General features: G+C 29.5%; 1 protein-coding gene and 1 pseudogene across 2 annotated transcripts in view; one reads left to right on the top strand and one right to left on the bottom strand.

Moving 5' to 3' along the window:
- The window catches only part of LOC145260324 (myosin-VIIa-like), a 965294-nt gene that overhangs the window by 319592 nt on the left and 619413 nt on the right, over positions 1 to 26289 (bottom strand). The window lies entirely within an intron of this gene.
- LOC145260704 (5S ribosomal RNA) lies at positions 2603 to 2720 on the top strand (annotated as a pseudogene).

The raw sequence follows: 26289 nt of genomic DNA, 5'->3' as shown, positions 1-26289 counted from the left end.
GTTCAGATAATAAAACACAATATTTTATTTTCAACATATTTGTCTTTTACCCTTTAAGGGACAACGAGTAGTTTAGTATATATATATATATATATATATATATATATATATATATATATATATATATATATATATAAATTTAAAGGAGATTAGAATAATATTCTAAAGAGCTAAGTGTATTTTAATGTAATAGTGAAATTACTATTTTAATTAAAATACAGGAAATACTCGTTGTAATTTAGATATATAATAATATATATATATATATATATATATATATATATATATATATATATATATATATATATATATATATATATAATACTCTTGCTGGGTTCGAATCTATCAACTGGTATTAATCGTGACACCCTGCACTGATGATTCTCGAAAGATGAAATACATATGATGAAATATATATATATATATATATATATATATCTATCTCTCTCTCTCTCTATATATATATATATATATATATATATTGTTTAAAACCAGTTAGATCAATCTATCCCTAATGATGAATCCAGAGGGATTGGAAAGTAGTTTTTACTCACAACAAATATGGCGATTACATCAGCCAGTTCCTGCCAGAAGTGAAGACCGTTTTTCGGAAATGGAAAGGATCAAAAACAGAATTAATAGACAAAAAACGTCTATCTTATTTAATGAAATATGCTACCTAAATATACATATCTATATATATATGAGAGAGAGAGAGAAATATATATATATATATATATATATATATATATATATATATATATATATATATATATATATATATATATATATATATAGCAATGAAAGATAAATTCATATCAACCTTCTTTTAGACTCTTCACACCAAAACTAGAATTGGTTCCTGAAATGATGGCAAAAATCCTTCAGAAAGAAAGCATTTTCTTGGCTTGTCAGCCTCTCACTGATCATCTTATCTTCATCAGTTGGGTCAAGTGTCTGACTTTCCGACATTTCTAACCATCTATTATTGGTCATCATTTAACAACCGTTTAGAGCAGTCGATCCTGACACATGACCATTTTTCCATCACTTTCAAAGAGTTGGCCTGATGACAGCCTGTGATCAACATAGTGAGGCAACTTTGTATTTCAACTTCGGTCGCAAAATTAAAGTGTCCCGCTACTTTGTACATTCAAAGAGACATTGCTACTCTTTCTCCACATCATTATTTCATCCATAGGTGCTCGACTGAGCTTTAATCTTCATTTTTTTTTACTTATGCTCACCCCTAACAAGGCATATCGACGAAAGGGGCTGCTATTTAGGTTCATCATGCTTAGGAAAGATTAACAAGATGTTGCTTTACATTACATTTAAACTTTTCTATATCAGTACAGTAAGGGAAGCAAGTAGCAGGAAGGGAATTCCAAAGTCTAGCTGTTTGAGGGAAGAACCTATTAGAGTAGAAAGCTTTCTGGCATTTAAGGACCTCAACAGGAAGGGGTGAGATTTTGTTGCTAAGCAGGTTTGTCGAGGATATGTTGAGGGGGCACAAGTGCAATGAGTTCATCAGAGCACATTCCATTAAAATATTTGTAAAACAGGCACAGAGATGCAAATCTGCGGTGATGGGACAGAGGTTGGAGCTTAGTTGACAAAGTGAGACCTATTAGATTGGAAACTTTTTTTTCTTCGTTGTTCAACATTCAGAGCAAGAACTCGTCCTTCCACCACAAAAAGACTTTCCTTTCTTTCTTTGGATGCTTAAAATCAAATGAAATTTCCACAGAATTTCTTTTTAATAACTTTCCATACATGAACACGTTATCACGGGATTGCTCCCTTGTTGGCTACAACATGGTTATCTTCAAATCCTATGTCAACAAATACTTGTCATATGCTGTCCTTAGTAATTAAATTTTGTTAATTCCAGTCATCATTCTTCATTTTACAGTTGATCTATCCATCTCATTAACTCTTATCCTTGAGTTGCTTTAATCCACCACAAAAAAAGATATACTACAACATAATGTTCTTAACATTTTATTAACTTAACATCTGTCGGATAAAATTTAATGGAATATTCAAATACCTATGCATCGCATACAAAAATCAATTTCCCCCACTACCTATCTGTGTCCAAATCGAAATGCAAATTCCCTGAACAAAACTTCTTTCCTAACCCTAACCCGCCTGTAGAACTGTTTCACTTACCTGCTTTCCAGCTGACTACCACATGGCAGTCTTCAAGTCCAATGTAAACAAGTTCTTGTTGAGCGGTTTCCTTAAATAATCAAATTTTACCCAATTTTCATCATTAACGATCGCTACACTGTTGCTTCACTGACCACCTTATAATTATTAACCCTTATCTTCGAGTGGCCTTCGGGCCTTGATAAGTGTAGAATCTCTTGTAAATAATTTTTTTTTTTAGGCTAGGAAGGGACCTTTGGATTTCTGATAACTTTGAAGTAAAATGAAATAAGATTGAAATATTTGAAGGGATTAAAGAAGTATTGAAGGGGTCTTTAAATGTGGACCTATCAAAATGTGTGGAGTTCAACGCATACGATGGATCCATAATATAATAATAGCATTATAGAAATATTAAGGGAATATCGTTTTGAAAATAGTTTAAATTAAGGACGGGCATAATCGCATTGACACACCGGTTCTCGTCAGATCACCGAAGTTAAGCAATGTTGAGCCTGGTTAGTACCAGATGGGTGACCATTTGGGAATTCTAGGCGCTGTATGTGCTCTCTGCTTATCTCGGCATTTGTTTCCAGTCGTGTTGTATATACACTTCATTTGCCACTGGTATTTAACAATGTCGACTCAGGAGAGGTGTGGTTGGAGATTGCGCACCTCCTGTCACAAAAATTTCATGCACAGGCACCCCTTCGTGGGTATCCATAGTCTGTCAAAATCTGAGGGAGCCCCTTCTCTACAATTATATAAATGCAATTTTGTGTGTGTGTGTGTGTGTGTGTGTGTGTGTGTGTGTGTGTGTGTATTCCTTATAGACTATGAAACGGCTGAACAGATTTTCTTTAAAATTTACAGAACTTTATAAGTCTGGGAGTGATCTTAGTTCTGCCCCAGAATACCCCCATTAATTACCGATAATCGAAACCATTATTTTTATTTATTTGTCATCAGTGGAGCCATTTCAGATAAGACTTTCACGTACAGGCACCCCTTCGTGGGTAACCATAGTTTGTTAAAGACTGAAGGAGCCCTAGCATTATAGACAAGACAAAGTCATATATTGGTATACGTCGGTATTTCGAAACCTTATGCTTCTAATTAGAAGAGGGGCTAGGAGGTTAGGTGGCAAACAGTTCAATTCAACATCTAGCTAAGGGTGTAATTGGGGTGGGGGATATGAAGTTATCTGGTGTATAGGGAAGTTATGGATGAGGTGTATGCAAGGTATCTGGGGGGGTCAACTAATACAGGTAAATTTAAGTTATACTGGACATTTGAGAGAAATTTGGAATTATAAGGGATAGAGGAATAATATAATATGGAGGAATGGTGACGATATACAAAAGTTACCTTAATATCCCCCCTCAATTATCCCCTTAGTTAGATGTTGTATTGAACTGTTTGCAACCTAGCCCCTTTTCTGATGAGAAGCATTAGGCTTCAAAATACTGAGGTACCAATATATGGCTTTGTTTTGTCTATAATCCTATTATATATATATATATATATATATATATATATATATATATATATATATATATATATATATTTATTTTTTTACTCATGTTCACCCCTTACAAAGCATATCGCCACTTGGACGTAAGGGGCTACTAATTGGGGCCATGTCTAGGAAATATTAACAAGATATTTGTTTATGTTACTTTATTTAAACTTCTGCATATCAGTACAGTCAGGGAGGCAGGCAGCAAGAAGGGAATTCCACAGTCTAGCTGTTCGAGGGAATAAACTATTAGAATAGAAAGCTTTCTGGCACTACGGGATAACAATAGTGAAGGAGTGAGATCTTATTGCTAGCTTCAGTCGGACATACATACGTATATACACACAGGAAACTGTCTTTTATATAATACACTAGCATGGATACATGGCGTTGCCAGGGTCGACATGAAGTTTGGTTTGCGCACACCTGTTATACTAAAGATATTGAGCACTTTCATTGATACACCCACAACAATTTCAAAAATAAAAGAACAATCTCCCCACCAGATATTTTGACAGAAGGGATACAAAGAGAAGTAGCTATTCTTCAGATATTGAGCACTTTTTGTTGTCCATGTGCTGGATCCCTATCCTTAATAAATGAACCAAAATAACTTTCCTTTCAATCAAAATAGCAGCAATTGCCTGTGTGACTGAGAAAAAAAAATGAGCCGCTGGCAGGCGGGCTCGAACCTGAAACACGAAAGATGAAAAAAAAAGAAAAAAGTTACTAGAAAATTTGCTTGCTGCTACGGCCATGACTTATGATGTAACAAAATAGTTTTAGTTTGATTTGCGTGAGTGACTTGCAAAAAACGCAATGAAAAAACTGACCTCCTTCCAAAAAATGGTCCAGTTAACCACCAAAGAATTAATCTTTTTTTTCTAATTTTCACATATTATGCATCCGAAGGATTGCTCTTTTAGATGGTACCAGGTTCAACCCAGTTGGATGCGGCTGATGAAAGGTTTTAGTAGAAACATAAACACACACACAAAAACACAGATGACTTTCCTTTATATAAAAGAAGACTAGCGGGAGGGCACCTGACATTGCCCAGTCATAAAATACGGTTAAATAAGATATTTTAATTTATGGAGATTTTGTAAAAAGGAATTGCGTGCCATCTTATCGTGTTATTAAAAGAAAAAATGTCTCATGGTGTGCGCGTGTAAGAAAGTTGATAATTTTAAAAGATAGGAGAGAGGAAAAAGAAAACAACATGCTGCATACAGGGCGCGAACATGCAAAACTCAAGTTTATTAAGTGAACACTTTATCGACCATAGTAGTACCACACAGATGTTATCACATTGCAAATTTAGCTTTATTAAAATGAAACAATGAATCCACCGCTCGCACATGCGTGCTTAACAAACAGCGTAAAAATGAAGATGTTTACATGACCCCTCCCCCTTCAAACAAAACGGAATTTCTACGTTAAATAATTGACGATTTCCTTTCCTAATTTTTCGACATTAGGTGTCCGAAAGATCGCTCTTTCTAACGTTGCCAGGTTCATGCCGGTAAGATGTGGATGACAAAAGTCTTAAGCAAACATACAAACACACAGACGCCTGAGATTTATATAATAAACCAACGGGGTGGGGATGGGGGGCGCCCAGCGTTGTCTTGTATATAATAGATTAAATAATAAATACTATAATAATAGATTAAATAATAAATACTATATAATAGATTAAATAATAAACACTATATAATAAATTGAATAATAAACACTATATAATAGATTGAATAATAAACACTATATAATAGATTAAATGATAAACACTATACAATAGATTAAATGATAAACACTATATAATAGATTAAATAATAAATACTATATAATAGATTGAATGATAAATAATATATAATAGATTCAATGATAAATAATATGTAATAGATTAAATAATAAATAATATTATAATAGATGAAATGATAAGCACTATATAATCGATTAAATGATAAATAATATAATCATAGATTAAATAATAAACACTATATAATAGATTAAATGATCAATAATATAATAATAGATTAAATAATGAACACTATATAATAGATTAAATAATAAATACTATATAATAGATTAAATGATGACCACTATATAATAGATAAAATGATAAACACTATAAAATATATTAAATGATAAATGATATAATAATAGATTAAATGATAAATACTATATAATAGATTAAATGATAAGTACTACAATAATAGATTAAATAATAAATACTATATAATAGATTAAATAATAAATACTATATAGTGGATTAAATGATACACACTATATAATAGATTAAATGATAAATAACATATAATAGATTAAATGATAAATAATATAATAATAGATTAAATGATAAATAATATAATAATAGATTAAATGATAAACACTATATAATAGATTAAATGATAAACACTATATAATAGATTAAATAATAAACACTATATAAGAGATTAAATGATAAATACAATATAATAGATTAAATAATAAACACTATACAATAGATTAAATGATAAACACTATATAATAGATTAAATAATAAACACTATATAATAGATTAAATGATAAATACAATATAATAGATTAAATAATAAATACTATATAATAGATTAAATGATAAACACTATATAATAGATTAAATAATAAACATTCTATAATAGATTAAATAATAAACACTATATAATAGATTAAATAACAAATACTATATAATAGATTAAATAATAAACACTATATAATAGATTAAATAATAAACACTATATAATAGATTAAATGATAAATAATATAATAATAGATTAAATGATAAATAATATATAATAGATTAAATAATAAATACTATATAATAGATTAAATGATAAATACTATATAATAGCTTAAATGATAAATACTATATAATAGATTAAATAATAAATAATATATAATATATTAAATAATAAATACTATATAATAGATTAAATAATAAATACTATAATAATAGATCAAATGATAAACACTATATAATATATTAAATGATAAATAATATAATCATATATTAAATAATAAACACTATATAATAGATTAAATAATAAACACTATATAATAGATTAAAGGATAAACACTATATAATAGATTAAATAAAAAACACTATATAATAGATTTAATGATAAACACTATAAAATAGATTAAATAATAAATAATATATAATAGATTAAATAATAAACACTATATAATAGATTAAATAATAAACACTATATAATAGATTTAATGATAAACACTATATAATAGATTTAATGATAAACACTATAAAATAGATTTAATAATAAATAATATATAATAGATTAAATAATAAACACTATATAATAAATAAAATAATAAACACTATATAATAGATTATTAAATGATAAATACTATATAATAGATTAAATGATAACTAATATATAATAGATTAAATAATAAATACTATATAATAGATTAAAGCATAAATACTATATAATAGATCGAATGATAAACACTATATAATAGATTAAATGATAAACACTATACAATTGATTAAATGATAAATACTATATAATAGATTAAATGATAAACACTATATAATAGATTAAATAATAAATACTATATAATAGATTAAATAAAAAATACTATATAATAGATTAAATGATAAACACTATATAATAGATTAAATGATAAACACTATACAATAGATTAAATGATAAACACTATATAATAGATTAAATGATAAATACTATATAATAGATTAAATGATAAATAATATATAATAGATTAAATAATAAATACTATAATAATAGATTAAATGATAAACACTATATAATAGATTAAATAATAAACACTATAAAATAGATTAAATAATAAATAATATATAATAGATTAAATAATAAACACTATATAATAGATTAAATGAAAAATACTATATAATAGATTAAATAATAAACACTTTATAATTGATTAAATGATAAACACTATATAATAGATTTAATGATAAACACTATATAATAGATTAAATAATAAATACTATAATAATAGATTAAATGATAAATTCTATATAATAGATTAAATAATAAATACTATATAATAATAGATTAAATAATAAATACTATATAATATAGATTAAATAATGAATACTATATAATAATAGATTAAATAACAAACACTATATAATAATAGATTAAATAATAAATACTATATAATAATAGATTAAATAATAAATACAATATAATAGATTTAATAATAAATTCTATATAATAATAGATTAAATAACAAATACTATATAATAATAGATTAAATAACAAATACTATATAATAGATTAAATAACAAATACTATATAATAATAGATTAAATAATAAATACTATATAATAATAGATTAAATAACAAATACTATATAATAATAGATTAAATAACAAATACTATATAATAATAGATTAAATAATAAATACTATATAATAATAGATTAAATCATAAATACTATATAATAATAGATTAAATAACAAATACTATATAATAATAGATTAAATAACAAATACTATGTAATAGATTAAATAACAAATACTATATAATAGATTAAATAACAAATACTATATAATAATAGATTAAATAACAAATACTATATAATAATAGATTAAATAATAAATACTATATAATAATAGATTAAATAATAAATACTATATAATAATAGATTAAATAACAAATACTATATAATAATAGATTAAATAATACTATATAATAATAGATTAAATAATAAATACTATATAATAATAGATTAAATAACAAATACTATATAATAATAGATTAAATAACAAATACTATATAATAATAGATTAAATAATAAATACTATATAATAATAGATTAAATAACAAATACTATATAATAATAGATTAAATAACAAATACTATATAATAATAGATTAAATAATAAATACTATATAATAATAGATTAAATAACAAATACTATATAATAATAGATTAAATAATAAATACTATATAATAATAGATTAAATAACGAATACTATATAATAGATTAAATGATAAATACTATATAATAGATTAAATAACAAATTCTATATAATAGATTAAATAATAAATACTATATAATAGATTAAATAATTAATACTATATAATAGATTAAATAATAAATACTATATAATAGATTTAATAATAAATACTATATAATAGATTAAATAATAAAAACTATATAATAATAGATTAAATAATAAATACTATATAATAATAGATTAAATAATAAATACTATATAATAGATTAAATAATAAATACTATATAATAATAGGTTAAATAATAAATACTATATAATAGATTAAATAACAAATACTATATAATAGATTAAATAATAAATACTATATAATAGATTTAATAATAAATACTATATAATAGATTAAATAATAAATACTATATAATAATAGATTAAATAATAAAAACTATATAATAATAGATTAAATAATAAATACTATATAATAGATTAAATAATAAATACTATATAATAGATTAAATAATAAATACTATATAATAATAGGTTAAATAATAAATACTATATAATAATAGATTAAATAACAAATACTATATAATAATAGATTAAATAATAAATACTATGTAATAGATTAAATAATAAATACTATATAATAATAGATTAAATAATTAATACTATATAATAGATTAAATAATAAATACTATATAATAATAGATTAAATAATAAATACTATATAATAATATATTAAATAATAAATACTATATAATAATAGATTAAATAATTAATACTATATAATAGATTAAATAATAAATACTATATAATAATAGATTAAATAATAAATACTATATAATAATAGATTAAATAATAAATACTATATAATAATAGATTAAATAATTAATACTATATAATAGATTAAATAATAAATACTATATAATAATAGATTAAATAATAAATACTATATAATAATAGATTAAATAACAAATACTATATCATAGATTAAATAATAAATACTATATAATAGATTAAATAATAAATACTATATAATAGATTAAATGATAAACACTATATAATAGATTAAATAATAAATACTATATAATAATAGATTAAATGATAAACACTATATAATAGATTAAATAATAAATACTATATAATAGATTAAATAACAAATACTATATAATAATAGATTAAATAATAAATACTATATAATAGATTAAATAATAAACACTATACAATAGATTAAATGATAAACACTATATAATAGATTAAATAATAAATACTATATAATAATAGATTAAATGATAAACACTATATAATAGATTAAATAATAAATACTATATAATAGATTAAATAACAAGTACTATATAATAATAGATTAAATAATAAATACTATATAATAGATTAAATAATAAATACTATATAATAGATTAAATAATAAATACTATATAATAATAGATTTAATAACAAATACTATATAATAATAGATTAAATAACAAATACTATATAATAATAGATCAAATAACAAACACTATATAATAATAGATTAAATAGCAAATACTATATATTAATAGATTAAATAACAAATACTATATAATAATAGATGAAATAATTACTATATAATAGATTAAATAACAAATACTATATAATAATAGATTAAATAACAAATACTATATAATAATAGATTGAATAATTACTATATAATAGATTAAATAACAAATACTATATAATAATAGATTAAATAATAAATGCTTATATATTATGATGGTGAGATTTTTTATGGCTCTTATTTTTATTCATTTTTTTTGTAACAAAACAAGCCATCTTCATTGCTCGTCCTTAATTTAAACTATTTTCAAAACGATATTCCCTTAAATAGAAAGAAAAAATATAAACAATTCGTTTATGATAAAAGAGAAAGGGAGAGATAGAGATCTTGTAATTCTTTTTTGTTTATGTCCGAAACCGTGATTAATTTTGTATTTTTTTTTTTTTTTGTTAAATCAAGGGGGAAAAATAGAAGAAAAGATCTCGAGGAAACTAGAAGAGAAACAAAACAAAGAATCCTTTGAAATATTTCCACTGAATTACAAACATTCAATTCACTGCAGACAAACTAGATTAAAATTTTGTCAGAAAATCTTTATTGGTCACACGGTAAGACGAGAAAAACAATCGTACAACCATTCATGGAAAATCTAAAAATACGCAGCATTTTGTTAAGATCATCGGGATGAAGATACAAGTGTGAAGAAAGGACGAAAGAGTCCACCCATAAGCTTGATTTGTTGCTAACAAATCAAGCTGTCCGAAGATACTGGCTTACTGGACTAAAATGTACCAGTCATTAATATTATTGTTTTTTTTTCCTTTCTATCTCTTTGCAAAACTCAGTCATGTTCTGCAAAGTCAGAAGCAAAAAATATTCCCCCCCCCCATATCAAAAAAGTTCGACTAGTCCCTATTGATCCTTCACTTTGCATTGAATGGATACCATATTATTTAGTTCACTGCACCTTATCATAACAAAAATGAATACAAAATTTTAGTCTGATCGGCTCAGTAGTTTCCAAGAAAAAGTGTAACAGACAAAGATATATATATATATATATATATATATATACACACATACATACACACATGTATATGTATATATATATATATATATATATATATATATATATATATATATATATATATATATATATATATATATATGTAAGTTTGATGGTTAAATTTTAAATTCTGAAAAAACATATAGACACATATATTCGATTTAAGAATTTATTTTTTGACAAAAGGAATATATAGAAGGGGTTATTTTAATTTCCTTGATCCATGGATTTTCAACAATGGCTCATATCAAGGAAATGAAATGCGGTTAGCAAAATGTTCAGCTGGACCCTTATTTTGCCGAGTATACTTTTCGAAAAATCAATAAGGAGCAATACGCTATATGGGAATATTACCTTCTCCCCTGGACCTATTTTCTGCCCACCTGGATTTATAACCCCGAAGGACATTACACCCCTTCTGATAATGGATTGCCCAGGTTGTATCAACTTCTCTTTTCGTAAAATTTTTTCCATATAATTATTCACAACAACTCAAAAAACTATTTTCAATAATTGTGCTGAAAAGCAAAATAGCGTCTATTCGCAGCTGAACAGTTTTCTAACCGCATTTCATTTCCTCTGATGATATGAGCCATTGTTGAAAACCCATGGATTAAGGAAATTAACATAACCCCTTCTATATATTTCTTTTGTCAAAAAATAAATTCTTAAATCGAATATATGTGTCTATAGGTTGTTTTTTCAGAATTTAAAATTTAACCACCAAACTTATATATTGCTCTATTCTTAAATATTGAGCTTTTCCTTTTTGGCTAGGATCACCTTGAAAGTATTACTTCAAGTAATAAGTAATATCTATCAGGATTTTTCATCTGAATTCTATCAGTGTCTTATCTCGCTTATATATATATATATATATATATATATATATATATATATATATATATATATATATATATTTAAGCACTTCTGATTAAACATGACAGAGTTATTTTTTCCGATTTTTCTAGATATCTTTTCCATTCACCGAGCGGTCTTTTGTTTTATTTCAGCTCACATGTTGTATAAAATGGGGCCCAAAAGTTGTTGTTCGGCCATATTCTTCTCAAGCGCTTTCTATCGGTGCATCCGATTATCAGCAGGAACGATAAGCTATAAATACACTAAACCTCAAAGGAAAAAAAACAAAAAAAAACGACAACAACAACAATCGCTCCTGATGATAATCGGATGCACCGATAGAAAGCTCTTGAGAAGAATATGGCCGGATAACAACTTTTGGGCGCCATTTTATACAACATGCCAACTGAAATAAAAAAAAAAGACCGCTCATCAAATGGAAAAGATATCTAGCAAAATCGGAAAAAGAATAACTCTGTCGTGTTCAATCAGACGTGCTTGAATAATGACTTGCTGCCAATATATATATATATATATATATATATATATATATATATATATATATATATAAGTTTATCTGTTCCACTTTTTCTTGGAAACCACTGAGCCAATCAGATAGAAATTTTGAATGGACTTTTAATCTTAATCTGACAAGTCAAAATTTACTTCTGACTAGCCAAATTTTGATTTGTTATTGTTGTATTGTGTTATTAGCAATAAAATAACGTACTTAACTACAATTTATTTTAAACTTACTTAGTTCAGCCCAGATGACTGCTGATATTGAAACAAGTTTAAATAATCGCCTACAAATAAAAATCAGCTAGGGGGATAACTCATTTTTTCAATTAAGGAATATAATGGGAACTGTCTATCTTAAATTTTAAAATTTGCAAATAAATAAAAGTTAACATGATTTTGTTGCATCCCGGACATCACCGGACAGGTGTAACTGGTAAAAACAAAAATGAACAAAAGAATATAAAGATTAACTCAACAATCAAAATTGTTGAGTCAAATAAGCATTTGAGCTGAAGCTCAACTCGTGAAATTGTTAAAATAAAAATAATAAAAAAAAAAAACATGAAAACAAAGATTTATCTTAAAATTTAAAAATAAATTCTGCATCAAATATTACATCATTTAAGTAGTTCGCAAACTTATGAAAAGTAAAAAAGAAAAAAAGGGGGAAAAAATTGATTGAAAAAGAAAGAAAAAAAAATCAAATGCTTAAAATATCACAAATCAAATCTAAAAACATTATACGAATTGAATTAAGCAATAAGTAAAAAAAAAAAAAAATCAACCAGCAGCAAACAATGAAGTGTAGACACAAAATTAATCAAGTAACTCAAGCAGTGTTGAATCTAAAGTTACTCGAACAAATTGAATCTTCAAAGAAATATTAAGAGGAAATAAAGATCACAAAATGCTGATCAATTTTGAAAGACTACATTTGTGAATTAAATCTTGAAACTTGGAAGAATAAGTAGTTCAATTTTTAAAGCAATGAGACTAAAGAGTAAATAAGTTCTTCTCTTTCTTCTTCTGTTACACAGTTCTTAGTAACTCAATGACCCGGCTGCCAGACTGTGCGTCTGTTTGAGGTTCAGAAGTAACAGTGTTATAGACTTTGCTCAAATGAGCTGCAATATCAAATTATGGTGTCAGTCAGGGGAGGCCGGAATTTTGAACTTGGCTCGGCTCAAGTTTCCAACTCGTAAGAACAAGATGCAGATATTGAAAGAATTACCAGATCTATTTTTATCTCGGTTCAGGTGAATCCATTCTAACACTCGTTCATGCAGTGTAAAAAAAGGAAAAGTCTTCTTTTTTTCTTTTTTTTATAGAGGACTCACCACTTATCAAGGCATGGAGGCTACTCGACGATAAGGGTTAATGAGTGTACGGTAGTCAATGGGACAATATCATGGTGATCGTTAGTAACGGAAATTTGGTAAATTAAATTACTTAAGGGGATAGCTCATCAAAATCTTGTTCACATTGGACTTGAAAACGACCATATTGTAGTCAGTTGGAAAGCAGGCAAACGGAAGACAATTCCACAGGCGTGCACTTTTTAGAAAGAAGCTTAATTCATGGAATCTACGTTTAGGTTTAGCCACAGATAAAGAGTGGAGGAAATTATTGATAGTGGTTTCATTAGAGAATTGCATCAGCAGTGAGATATCTACTATATCGGTAGAAGGATCTAACTATTTTTTTCAGCGACATTGGCAACGGATTTGATGTATGTGTTCCATTGCATTTCATTTGTCTGTTTTACAAGTGATTTAATGGAATGTGCTCTGATGAACTCATAGCACTTGTGTCCTCTCAGTGTGCATACTACTGACTATCCCGGCAAGCAGCAAAATCCCACCCCATCACTGTTGAGGTCCCTAGATGCCTGGAGGTCTTCTATTCTAATAGTTTCTTCCCTCGGACTGCTAGTCATTAAAATTCCCTCCTTATTTCCTGCTTCCCTGACTGTACTAACATGCAGAAGTTTAAATGTATGTGAACAGACATCTTGTAACTCAACTCCCTAAACAGTGGTCCTGTAGACATGATCCCAAATATTAGCCCCTTATGTACAAATGGTAATATTTCTTGTTTGGGGTGAAAACAAGTAAAAAGAAATAAATATTTTGCAGTTAATTTCTTTAATTATTAAAAAGATTGGCACTTCTGTATGGCAGTTACATATTAGCAACAGAGACGAGTTATCGACCCTTGTTCTTAGAGAACTGACATCTAGCGGCCATTATGTGAACCTCAAATATAAATAAGTGTTTACGATAACGCAAACATATATAATAACGAAAGAGATAACGCAAAAATATGAAAATCAAAACATTTATTGTATAAAAAAGTTTCAAAATATAATTTTAATGCATTGATATATTTTTTTTTAATAACTTAAACTTAAATAAATATGATAAAAACGTGAAACATTTATAGATTGTTTTAAGATTTTTTTACGATAAGGTTGTATAAAAATGTTGCAAAATATAATTTAAAAAAACATGAGACATTTATAAAGGTTTAAGAATAATTTCTTTTTTGTACAGAAAGATTGTATAAAAATATGTCAAAATATCATTTTAGTTTGCACGAACGTTTAGAAAAAGGAAGAGTTATCGACCCCTGTTCTTTGGCTGACAAGCGACATCTGTCGGTGGTTCTTGAAATTAAACTTTTGAAAACTACAGGTTGTTAGCAAACCCCCGTTCACCTCAAAAATGGAAAGAGTATTTTCTCAAGCTGATGAGTCAGAGATATGAAGGCAAAGAGGATGGGGGCAGTGACATCTAGTGCAACCAAAGCGGAGCTTAGCCATGCAGAATGTGCACCACCGCAGTTGACTCTGCATATCGATTGCTGCACACACGTATAGCAGGTGGCAGCTTCAAGTGTTCAGCTGTGTAACCGGCAGGAGAAAATTTAAATCTGCGGAAAGAGAAACCCCGTCTTAAGAATCTATACAGCGTTTGCGTGTTGCAGTTGACATATAGATCCATAGTTGGGCACCTATCGAGCAGCCTCCATATCTTTTCTTATTTCTCTATAGATATTTTATTATCGACAAAGAAGCAGAGAGAAAAGTGGAAAGATTAGCAGAAACAAATTAATATTTGATAGCGAACACTTTTTCTGTTTTTTCTTTCTTTCTTTCTTTCTTTTTTTTTTTCCTCGGATAACGAGCGAGTCTTGAAATGTATGTATAAATCGCAACGTTGGACTGTTTTCGACAGCAGCGAATGTATACTATGTTTTCAATAACAAAGCGAACAATTCCCTTTGTTGATATAGAAATAAAATGCACTTTATTTTGGCAATCAGAGTGTAGAAGAGAGAGAGAGAGAGAGAGAGAGAGAGAGAGAGAGAGAGAGAGAGAGAGAGAGAGAGGGGGAGGGGGGGAGGGGGGGGGCAAGCCGGCTGGCGATCGTCTCATAACTCGTCTCCTTAACTCTGACTTTCGTTTTTTTTTTGTTTTTTTATTTATATTGACTTCATACCTTTTTTCCTTTGTTTAGCGTTTAACGACATCCGGTCAAAATTTCGAAAGCATTTACCTCAGAGGCCGTTCCTTTTGTTCCACTTGATAAAATGTGAAAACCTGGCATTGCCCGAAACATTTTGTTACGTCAATTCTTATTCCTGTTTATATATGCATATATCTGGTCCCCATTATTTAAAAATTTTTAATTTTATCATTTTTAAGAGTATGTAGTTTGTTTGAAGCATTGTGCATAGTGTATAAATAAATATAATATAATATAATATAATATATATATATATACCCCAAATTTCGTTGGTTTTTGTTGTTGTTGTTGTTTTTTTTTAAATATTTAAAAAAATGTTTTTAGTGGATATTCTAAAAAAAGGGGGGGCTTATCATTCCCACTTACCTCCCTTTAATACACTAACAATCTAAAAATAGGGTCTGTCTAATTAACCAATCAGGGACCCCTGTTTATCGGGTTCGCTTTTAGAACAATAGTCTCTTCCTCTTTTAACCACAGCTCGTCCATGAAGCAACAGGTAGGAAAATTCCTATCCTAAAATTTTGTGCCTATACGAACATTACAAGAGCCGTCTAATTCTTTGGACGTAAAAGAACTTTATAGTTGGACTTTCTCTAAAGCCGCAAACACAATAAGTTTTGCAAAACTTGTAAATTTTATTGTTTTGATAATTAATACTTTTTTATCTATATCCTGTTTTGTGTCGTTAGTGAATCCCTTTATTTCAGTTTGCTCCAACGAACTTCGCGGCAATTTTCGGACTACAACCTCCATTTGCCAGTATTCGCTTTAATATAATACGGGCACGACCTCCGCGTTAAAAATTTAAATACTTCGGAGTTGCATTGAATTAGGAAAACATGACAATGAAAACTAAAACTGAATAAATTACAATATTTATTTATCCATCCAAAATTCAAACAAGGAATTTTAATAAAGAAAAAATCCTTAACCTATGGATTTTCAAAGATAAGTGAATAAACATTGGTAAAAAAAAGTTAGTAAAAAAATAATTTTTTACTAATATTTTTTTTACTAATTGTACTGATTAGACGGAAAAAAAAAATAAAACTTAATTTTTTATTAATTGTTGGAAGGATCACAAAGCAAAAACATGGACGCGGATATGGGTCAGAACGGTAAAATATATTGAAACAAAACAGAATATACAAAGAGCAACAGTCGTAGCACGTATCGCCAAGATGGCGGACTATGAAGGACAGAGATCACGTCGAGAGTTGTACCTCTTTTTACAGGTCGGAAAAGTTCATCTCTTGTGCATGGGGGAGTCTCCACAACACTAATGCTTTTTTTTTACATTTTTTTTTAACTAATGTTTTTTTTATTACTAATCTTTATCCTTTGATGAGATGAGCTTATGTTTGAAAATCCATGAGCAAAAGGGTTTTTTTTTTAATTATAATTCCTTGTTTGAAATTTGATGGATCAATAAATATTGTAATTTATTCAATTTCAGTTTTTATTATCATTTTTTTCTTGTTTTTAAATGATTGTAATTTATTTTATTCAGAGAGATCGCAGACGTAATTTTTTTTAAACTTTGACCCCTATTATGACCTCTTAACATTTGTTTTGGGCTCAAATCAAGTTATTAAGTTCGATCTATGTCGAAAGAACCTATATCTTAAATTTCAAGTGTTTAGGCCCAGAATTGGTGGAGCAGTTTGGTAGAGTTCTCAAAGGTCAAATCGTTGAACTTTGACCCCTTAACAGCCAAATTTCTGGCCGAAAATGAATTACAAAGATTTGCCCAAATCTCAGTACCCTGTATATCAAATTTCGAGTCTGTAGACTGAAAATTGACAGAGTTATTGTGTAGGGAAATGTACAAACACAGACACACACAGACAGACACTTTCACTTTTTATAGATATATAGATTTATTTTTTACTTGGAAGTCACCACTTATCAAGGCCCGCAAGCCACTCAAGGATAATGGGTTAATGAATGTAAGGTGGTAGTGTAGTAATCACTAATGGTGTAAAATTTGATTATGGGGACGGCTCAACAAGAATTTGTTTACATTGGATTTGAAGGCTTCTGTGTTGTATTCAACTGAGAAGCAGGCTTGCAGAACAGTGTTCCACAGGCGGGCAGTTCTGGGAAAGAAGCTTTACTCATGGAATGTGCATTTAGATTTAGGTTCAGTTAGGGATTGAAGGAAATCGTATATAGTGGTTGTTGGTTGGTTGGTTGTTTTTGTTTTACGGCATATCAACCCTTTTCAGGTTATTTAATGCTGATCCAGTTATTTTGAAGAAAATTTTTTTTAATAGAATATATTTGTTTTTTCCAAGTCGGTTTCTATTTAACCCATAGTTGGGACCCTAACAGGTACTACCACTCTGGGCCAGAGTAGACCTGGCAATTAAAGGATGGCTCTACACTCCCCAAAGCCCACAAGCTCGGACCTCACCATCGGATATAGTTTAAGGTCATATCCAGGACCATATATAGTGGTTGTAGCTAGTCGAGTGTGATTATACTGCATGATTGCCAAATGGAAAACTTTAGGATCTGAGATAAGTTGTAGTGTACTAAGAAAAACAAACTACTGTAAGTGAAGTATGGTAAAGTATACTGCGTTAGTAGATGAAAGATGGTGTGTGTACAAATATATACGATTGATTTGCGTGGCTGAATCAAACTGACAAGCAAGACTATATCAAATTAATTCTTATCAACAGATTTGTTTTGAGAGTCAACACGAGAGTCACTCAGACAGATGAATCAGACGACAAGATTAGATAAACAATGGAGTTGAGTATAAACCGGAGCAATATAAATAATACAGACAGGTATAATTGAAGCACACACACACACACACACACACACAGAGTAGCTTTGGAAATTAGTTTTTATATTTTACATCCATTTTTTTTTTCCGATAGAATTGTTAAAAGAGTTGCTAAGCTGGTGTAACAACCTCTAATATCTCCCTCTTGCATAGGGCGCAAAAAAAACAAAATAAAAAAAAAAAAAAAAAAAAAAAACATCTGTATGAGATTAATTCCTAAATAAATTAACTGATTATTATACATTTTTTGGAACACAGCTGCTGGGCGTAAGGGTGAGTAATATGGACTATATTTAGTTTCATGCAAAATAAAAATTTTTTTGGATATCTTTGATTTTTTTTTTTTTGATTTTTTTTATTGCAATTTCACCCCAAACAAGGCACATTGCCACTTTGCTGTTGGGGACTACTATCAGGGACATAAGTTACAGGGGTACTATGTGGGGAGTTTGGCAGCAAGATGCCGGTTCACATTACACTTGAACTTTTGCATGTCAGTACAGTTGGGGAAGCAGGAACTCGGAAGGGAATTCCAAAGTCCAGCGGTTTTGGGGAAGAAACTACTGGAGTAGAAGGCTCTCTTATATCTAGAGATCTCAACTATGAAGGGGTGAGATTTTGCTGCTTGTCGGATTTGTCAGGGGTACTTACGTCAAGGGGGCACAAGTGCTTGCAGCTCGTCAGAGCATTCACCATTGAAATACTTGTAGAACAGGCAGAGGGATGCTACATAACCTCGATGGGACAGAGGCTGAAGCTTAGATGACAGTTCAGGACCTATTAGGTTGGCAACTCTCTTCTGAACCCTGTCTAGGAGTGAGAGACTAGTAGCAGATGCACCAGTCCAAATATGACAACAATACTCCATACATGGGCGAATGGCGGCCTTATAGAGGTACAGGATACTTTCGGGCGTTAGTAGCTTTCTAGCATGGTAGAGAGAACCTACCTTTTTCGCAGCGTTTCTGGCAATGCTCTCAATGTAATTGTTCCAACTCATGTTTCCTGTGAACGTTAGGCTGAGGAGTTTAAAAGATGTACTTTCAGATAAAGAGTCTTTGGTCATTGCTATAGGTGGTAGAGAAGGTTTCATGTAGTTATTGAAGGAAACAAGTTTAGTCTTAGCAGCATTGAATGTGACCATCTATTTTTTCCCTCATTCCACTAGTGTTATCCTCTAGTGTTTCTGCCATTTCTCTAGATATGTGTTCATTTGTTTTCCTGTCGTGTCGGTTATAGAGAGTGGTGTCATCAGCATATATATCCATCTCACAGACAATTTTGTCAAGGAGATAATTTATGAATATTAGGAATAATAGAGGTCAAAGGATAGACCCCTGAGGCACTCCCGCATTTATATCATATTGTTTAGATGTACGACCATCGATGACAACCTGGATTTTTCTCTTATCTAAGAAGGATTTAATTATGTTAAGTATTCTTCCATTGATACCGTATGATCTGATTTTCCTGAGAAGACCTTCATGCCATACCCTGTCAAAAGCCTTAGCTATATCTAGAGCTACCACTCTACCCTCCCCTGCTTTGTCAAGTGAATGGTATATACGCTCAGAGATTACAGTTAGAATTTTTATGAAATTTCAACAATATCTATTGTACATAAATTCATAAACATTCCCAAAATTTTGGTTTCATTGGAGGATTTTAGAAGTATAATATAGGCACAACCTTTCATTTGAAAATTGAAATATTTCAGATTTGAACGAAAATTGTTGATCTATAGTTATTAGATATCAATTAAGCAAGATTCCTTGAATTTCAATATCTTCTTAAGACACCTTAAGCTTAAGTCTTACATTTTAAACTATTTCTTAGAATACAAATCATATAATGAATATTGATTAAAATTGGAATAAGGAGTCTAGATACAAGGTTTAGTAGCATTATATCTTGATTTTTAATGTTCATAAAATAATATAGAAGTCGTACAAAATTGTTCAAGAAATTACTTTTTCCTGTTTTGGAATAGGTGTTGTTTAGGGTTAGTGTGCGTATATATATATATATATTCGATAAGTCTGAAGAAAGGCTATTTATGTGAAAATTTTCAAATGCCATAATGTTTTGAATTTTTCCAATTAGTCTTGAAACAATATATATATATATATATATATATATATATATATATATATATATACTGTATTAACAAAAACCAAGACTTGTTGTTTGTGTTTGAGCACTGTAAAAGTGGTGGCGGATGTCTATTTAAATAGAAATTCTGACGAATTATTTGCGAGCGTCGCTTCTGTGGTCGAGTGGGAGAACTGCCGACTGACAACACGATGGTTCTAGGTTCAATCCTTGGCTTGGGAGAGATGCTAGTCTGGTGGCACTGATGAGTTGTGATACAACGAAACAGGACTGTATGTCGATGACTACAAATATATATATATATATGTATATATATATATATATATATATATATATATATATATATATATATAAACAAAAGAGAAAGCACACAAATTCCATGAACAAAATTTCTTTCTTAGAACAGCCTACCTCTGGAATTCTGTACTGTGGGCTTATTTTTTAACTGACTACAATATGGTGATATTCAAATTCAATGTAAACAAATTCTTAAATAAGAAAACTCCACTATTACCAACCACTACGCTGTAGTCTCACTGACTTATTTACCTTTATCCTCGAGTAAGCTTCGGGCTTTGATAAATAAGTGAAAGTTATTCAAACTTTTGTTTGAGAGAAGCCTACCCATGAGAATAGAAACATTAATCCGTGAGAGGGAATAACAATGAATCTGATTACTTACCTAGCAAGACCAAGCACCACATTATATATAAGAACACCCGGTCACAGAAATTTCGTGCATTTTAGCTTGAGATAAGGGATAAAACACGGAAGCCTATATGTGTAATTTAATTGCTATAAATATTTTTTCATAAATACCATGCTCTACTCAAATATTGAGCACTGTTGAAGTAAATACAGAAAATTGATACATAAAATATATGCCCTTATATTTTATGTAAATAAATGAATATATATATATATATATAAAGAGAGAGAGAGAATGTTTATTATGCAAAAATTATTGGTTACATATGTGCATACATGTTTCAGTGGAGTCTCAATGCACATATGTAATTGAATTTACATCAAGGAAACTAATCGATATAACCTATATATATATATATATATATATATATATATATATATATATTCCAGTTGTAAAGTATTCAAAAGATTAGAATCATTAAATTGCAACAAAGGTCGTTGATAGTGCTCAAGCAAAGAGAGAAAATTTACCATTTTTATTTTTTTTTACATAAATACACTCATATCTTGCTACGATGTTCAAACCGTTTCGCTGATTATTGATCTCATCAGGCAAGGAAAAAAATTTTTAAATTAAAAAAAATGTTGAAAAACTTGTTTTTAATTTTAGAGGAGGAAATATTTTGCCATGCCCAACGTGTAGCATGGTTTAATGATCGAAACAGTTAAATAAATAAAAAAAAAAAAAAACTGGCCGGGGGGGGGGGGGCTCCTTAGGCCATGACATTTCAAAGGTAAATGCTTCTCATCAGAAGAGGAGAGGAAATCAGCATCATACAAACGTATGAGCAAAATAGACAACAGAGGAGATAATATGAAGGGGGAGGGAGGTGAGGATATGAGAAAAATGAGAAAAGGCATAAGAAGGGAGTTGAGTAAGAAGGAAAGTTTTGAAAATAACTATACATATATATACATATACACAACTTCCGGCCCTTCATCCAGCATGCTTTGAATCGACACAACTTCCGGCCCTTCATCCAGCATGCGTTGAATCGACCTGTTACGCACACCATTTGAAAAGGGAAAATTTTTCCGAAATTATTATGGAACACGTCGCATGAAAACAAGACATTTTACCATACAACTGAATAAATATATATATTAAAAAAAAAAAATAATAATAATAAAACATATATATATATATATGTACTTATTGATTTGTAAATCGCCACTTGTTCTCGTCTCCTCTTACCAACAGCGACTATAATTCATTCCTCGCATTGTGACAGCCTTCTAAATCTCTTTTACATATATATATATATATATATATATATATATATATATATATATATATATATATATATATATATAGATCAGTTTTCGCTAATAAATTAAACAAATATAGCAACTGTTCATCATTTGCATTAACATAGGCTGAAACTTTTTGAGATGAAACTTAAGTGTCTCAGCCTAACATTCATAGGTAACACGAATTGAAATGAATACACAGAAGACATTGCCAAGGCTTCTGCAAAGTAGATGGTCTGCCTCTACCAGATAGTAAACTTACAAATATTTTTCCCGATTTCGATACAATTACCAATTCTGTTTTAAATTTATGATTCTGCGCCAATCTTTCACAAGAAACACCCGTCTGGCTGAAACTACTGTCAACAATTTTCCCCACTCTTTATTTGTGCCTAAATCCAAACGTAGATTCCATGAGCAAAGCTTCTTTCTTAGAACTGCACGCCAGTGGAACTCTCTGCCGCTTGCCTGTTTCCCACCTGACTACAACTTGGACGTCTTCAAGTCCAACATAAACAAACTCCTGACAAACTGCCCCCTTAAGACACTCTATCAAAACCCCCAATACTAATGATTACTACAGTACTATCTCATTGATTACTGTACACGCAATAACCCTTATCCCTGAGTAGCCTTCGGGCCTTGATAAGTGGTGACCCCCATATAAAAAAAAAAATCATCAATTCCGATTTTTTAAAAATCATTAAATATTTTGCTATAGAATTTGTTTTTTTCTTGGGGAAGACTGATTATTGTAAATACCTGTCTAATATGTACATAGATTTGCGGCAACGTAAAAATGCAGTCGAGAGTATTAGAAATCTGTACATTTTAGTTTTACATGCGGTTCAAAATATTTTATTTTATTATTAGTGCCAGTAATGAAAAAATAAATTTTAAACAAAGGTAAAAATGGCATCAGAAAATAGACAAAAATTTTCCGATTTCGTCAAATGTTTTTTGCAATTCTTTAATCTGATTAATTGTCTTAACGTTTGAAACGATTAATTGGAACCAGGAAAATCAGAACATTTTGAAATATTAGAATTGGGCCTATTTTCTGATGCCAAAAACGATTCTTTACTTATTTTTTTTTTTAAACAAATTCTGTTGGTAGTAATACTGACATAGTAAATGTTTGTTGATTTTAAGCTACCAGTAAAGCTTAAATCTATAGGTCACCCCCCCCCCCAGACACACGTGTGTTTTACGTTTGAAAAATATGCACATTTTACATGCGTTTTTACGATAATCAAGAAAAAATAACAACTTTATAATTAAATATTTAGAGATTTATAAAGAATTGGAATCGGGATAAATATTGGAATCGTTCATCCCATCACTAGCAGGTCGCCCTGTGTTGCCTGGTCGCAAAATACGCATAAATATTATATTTTAATTCATACAGAAACTGAGACATGTGCATGCGAGTATTATGTTTTTCTTTTTAACAGTTCATTTCTTGTAAGTAAAAAAAAAAGAAAAAAAATACTCGAACTGAGATCGAAACCAAAACCTAAAGACAGTGAGTCAAATACGATAGCCATTAAGCCAGCTTGATACGGTTTAAAAAAGTGTTTTCAAACCTACTTATTCTTAACACAGGAATCTGTTATATGAACCGTTCACGCATGCTCATTCATGGAACAGTTAACAAATACATAAAAATCCGATGACCCCCCCACCCCACCCCACGTACCAATTTTTCAATTTTGTCCTCTTAGCAGTTCTTTTTCCGAATGGAAACCGATTAAAGTTTTCCACACATCTGAATACTTCACACACCAAATTTCAAGTCTGTAGATCCAAAAAGTCGTTGAGTATATAGGTTGAGAAGTGTCCTCACACACAACTGATAAAGATCCGATGACTCCCCCACCCCGTACCAATTTTTCAATTTTGTCCTCTTAGCAGCTCTTTTCTCCCCCCCCCACACACACACACATTCTAATTTTGAGTTCAGCATATTGGGAAGTGATACATGAATTACCGTTAGCGTATTAAGCGATGCTCTTTGTGTAAACAAATCGAGCTTAGGTATATCGTACGATGTCAAAACATCGTTAATTCACAGCCTGAACAGCAGCAGCTAATTAGCGTAATGGCTAGAAGCCTTGACTGTCGTACGGGTGGTCGGGTTTTGATCCTGGCTTGAAGTAGTTGCCTGTCTAGCCACACTGATGAGCTGTGATACAGCGAAACAGTTCTGTATGTGGTTTACTATATATATATATATATATATATATATATGAAGCCACAATTCGCAGTGCATGGAGTAATGTTGCCACATCTGGGCTGGTGCACCAATCATCAGCCTCATCATCGAACAGAATAAAAATAAAAAACATCTCTAACCTAAAAGGTACCACACTGTCTACCAAGCTCTAACCTCTGTCCCATCACCACAATATTGCATACCTGTGCTTGTTTGACAAATTACTTTCACGGAATGTGTTCCAATGAATCCCTGCACTTGTGCCTCCCCTCAACATAAATACTCCTTACAAACTCGGCTAGCAGCAAAATCCCACCTCTTCACTGTAAAAATCCCTACGTGCTGGAAAACCTTCTACTCATACCTTGTTTTTTTTAGACTGCTTGCCTTTGGAATTCCCTCCATGTTTCCTGTTTCCCCAACTGTACCAACATGCAGAATAACCCTTGCTAATTATTATACATTATTTGAATACTTTGAGATGAGTAATTTGTATATTTTTTATTTGTGGAGTATCATCCTCATCTTCGTAGTTGTTTCATCATGTTTCGCCCAACTATTCCTCAAGTCTTCTTTAAGTGGTTAAGCGTGACACAAACAACTATGGAAGCCAAGTACGTCCAAAGATGGAGTACTGCTACCATATCTGGGCAGGAGCTGCTAAAAACAGCCTATCCTGCCTTGACAGAGTACAAAATAGACTTTGTAGTTTAGTGGGGGATGCCCTTTTCTCTACCCTGCAACCTCTCTCCCACAGAAGAGACGTTGTGAGCCTATCCTTGTTTTATCGTTATTTCCATGGCAGGTGCTCGTCTGAACTCCAATCTCTGGTCCTCCCTCGCCAATCCTTCACGAAAAACACCCGTCTAGCTGAATCCACTGTGAAAAATTTTCCCCACTCTTTATCTGTGCCTAAATCAAAATGTAGATTCCATGAACAAAACTTCTTTCTTAGAACTGCACGCCTGTGGAACTCTGTTCCGTCTGCCTGCTTCCCACCTGACTACAACTTGGATGTGTTCAAGTC

The sequence above is a fragment of the Euprymna scolopes genome, chromosome 36 (genome assembly GCF_053919585.1).
Source record: "Euprymna scolopes isolate OS-2025 chromosome 36, ASM5391958v1, whole genome shotgun sequence".
Classification (NCBI taxonomy): Eukaryota; Metazoa; Mollusca; class Cephalopoda; order Sepiida; family Sepiolidae; genus Euprymna; species Euprymna scolopes.
Note: the sequence above shows the minus strand (reverse complement) of the source record. Positions and strands in the feature narration are given on the sequence as shown.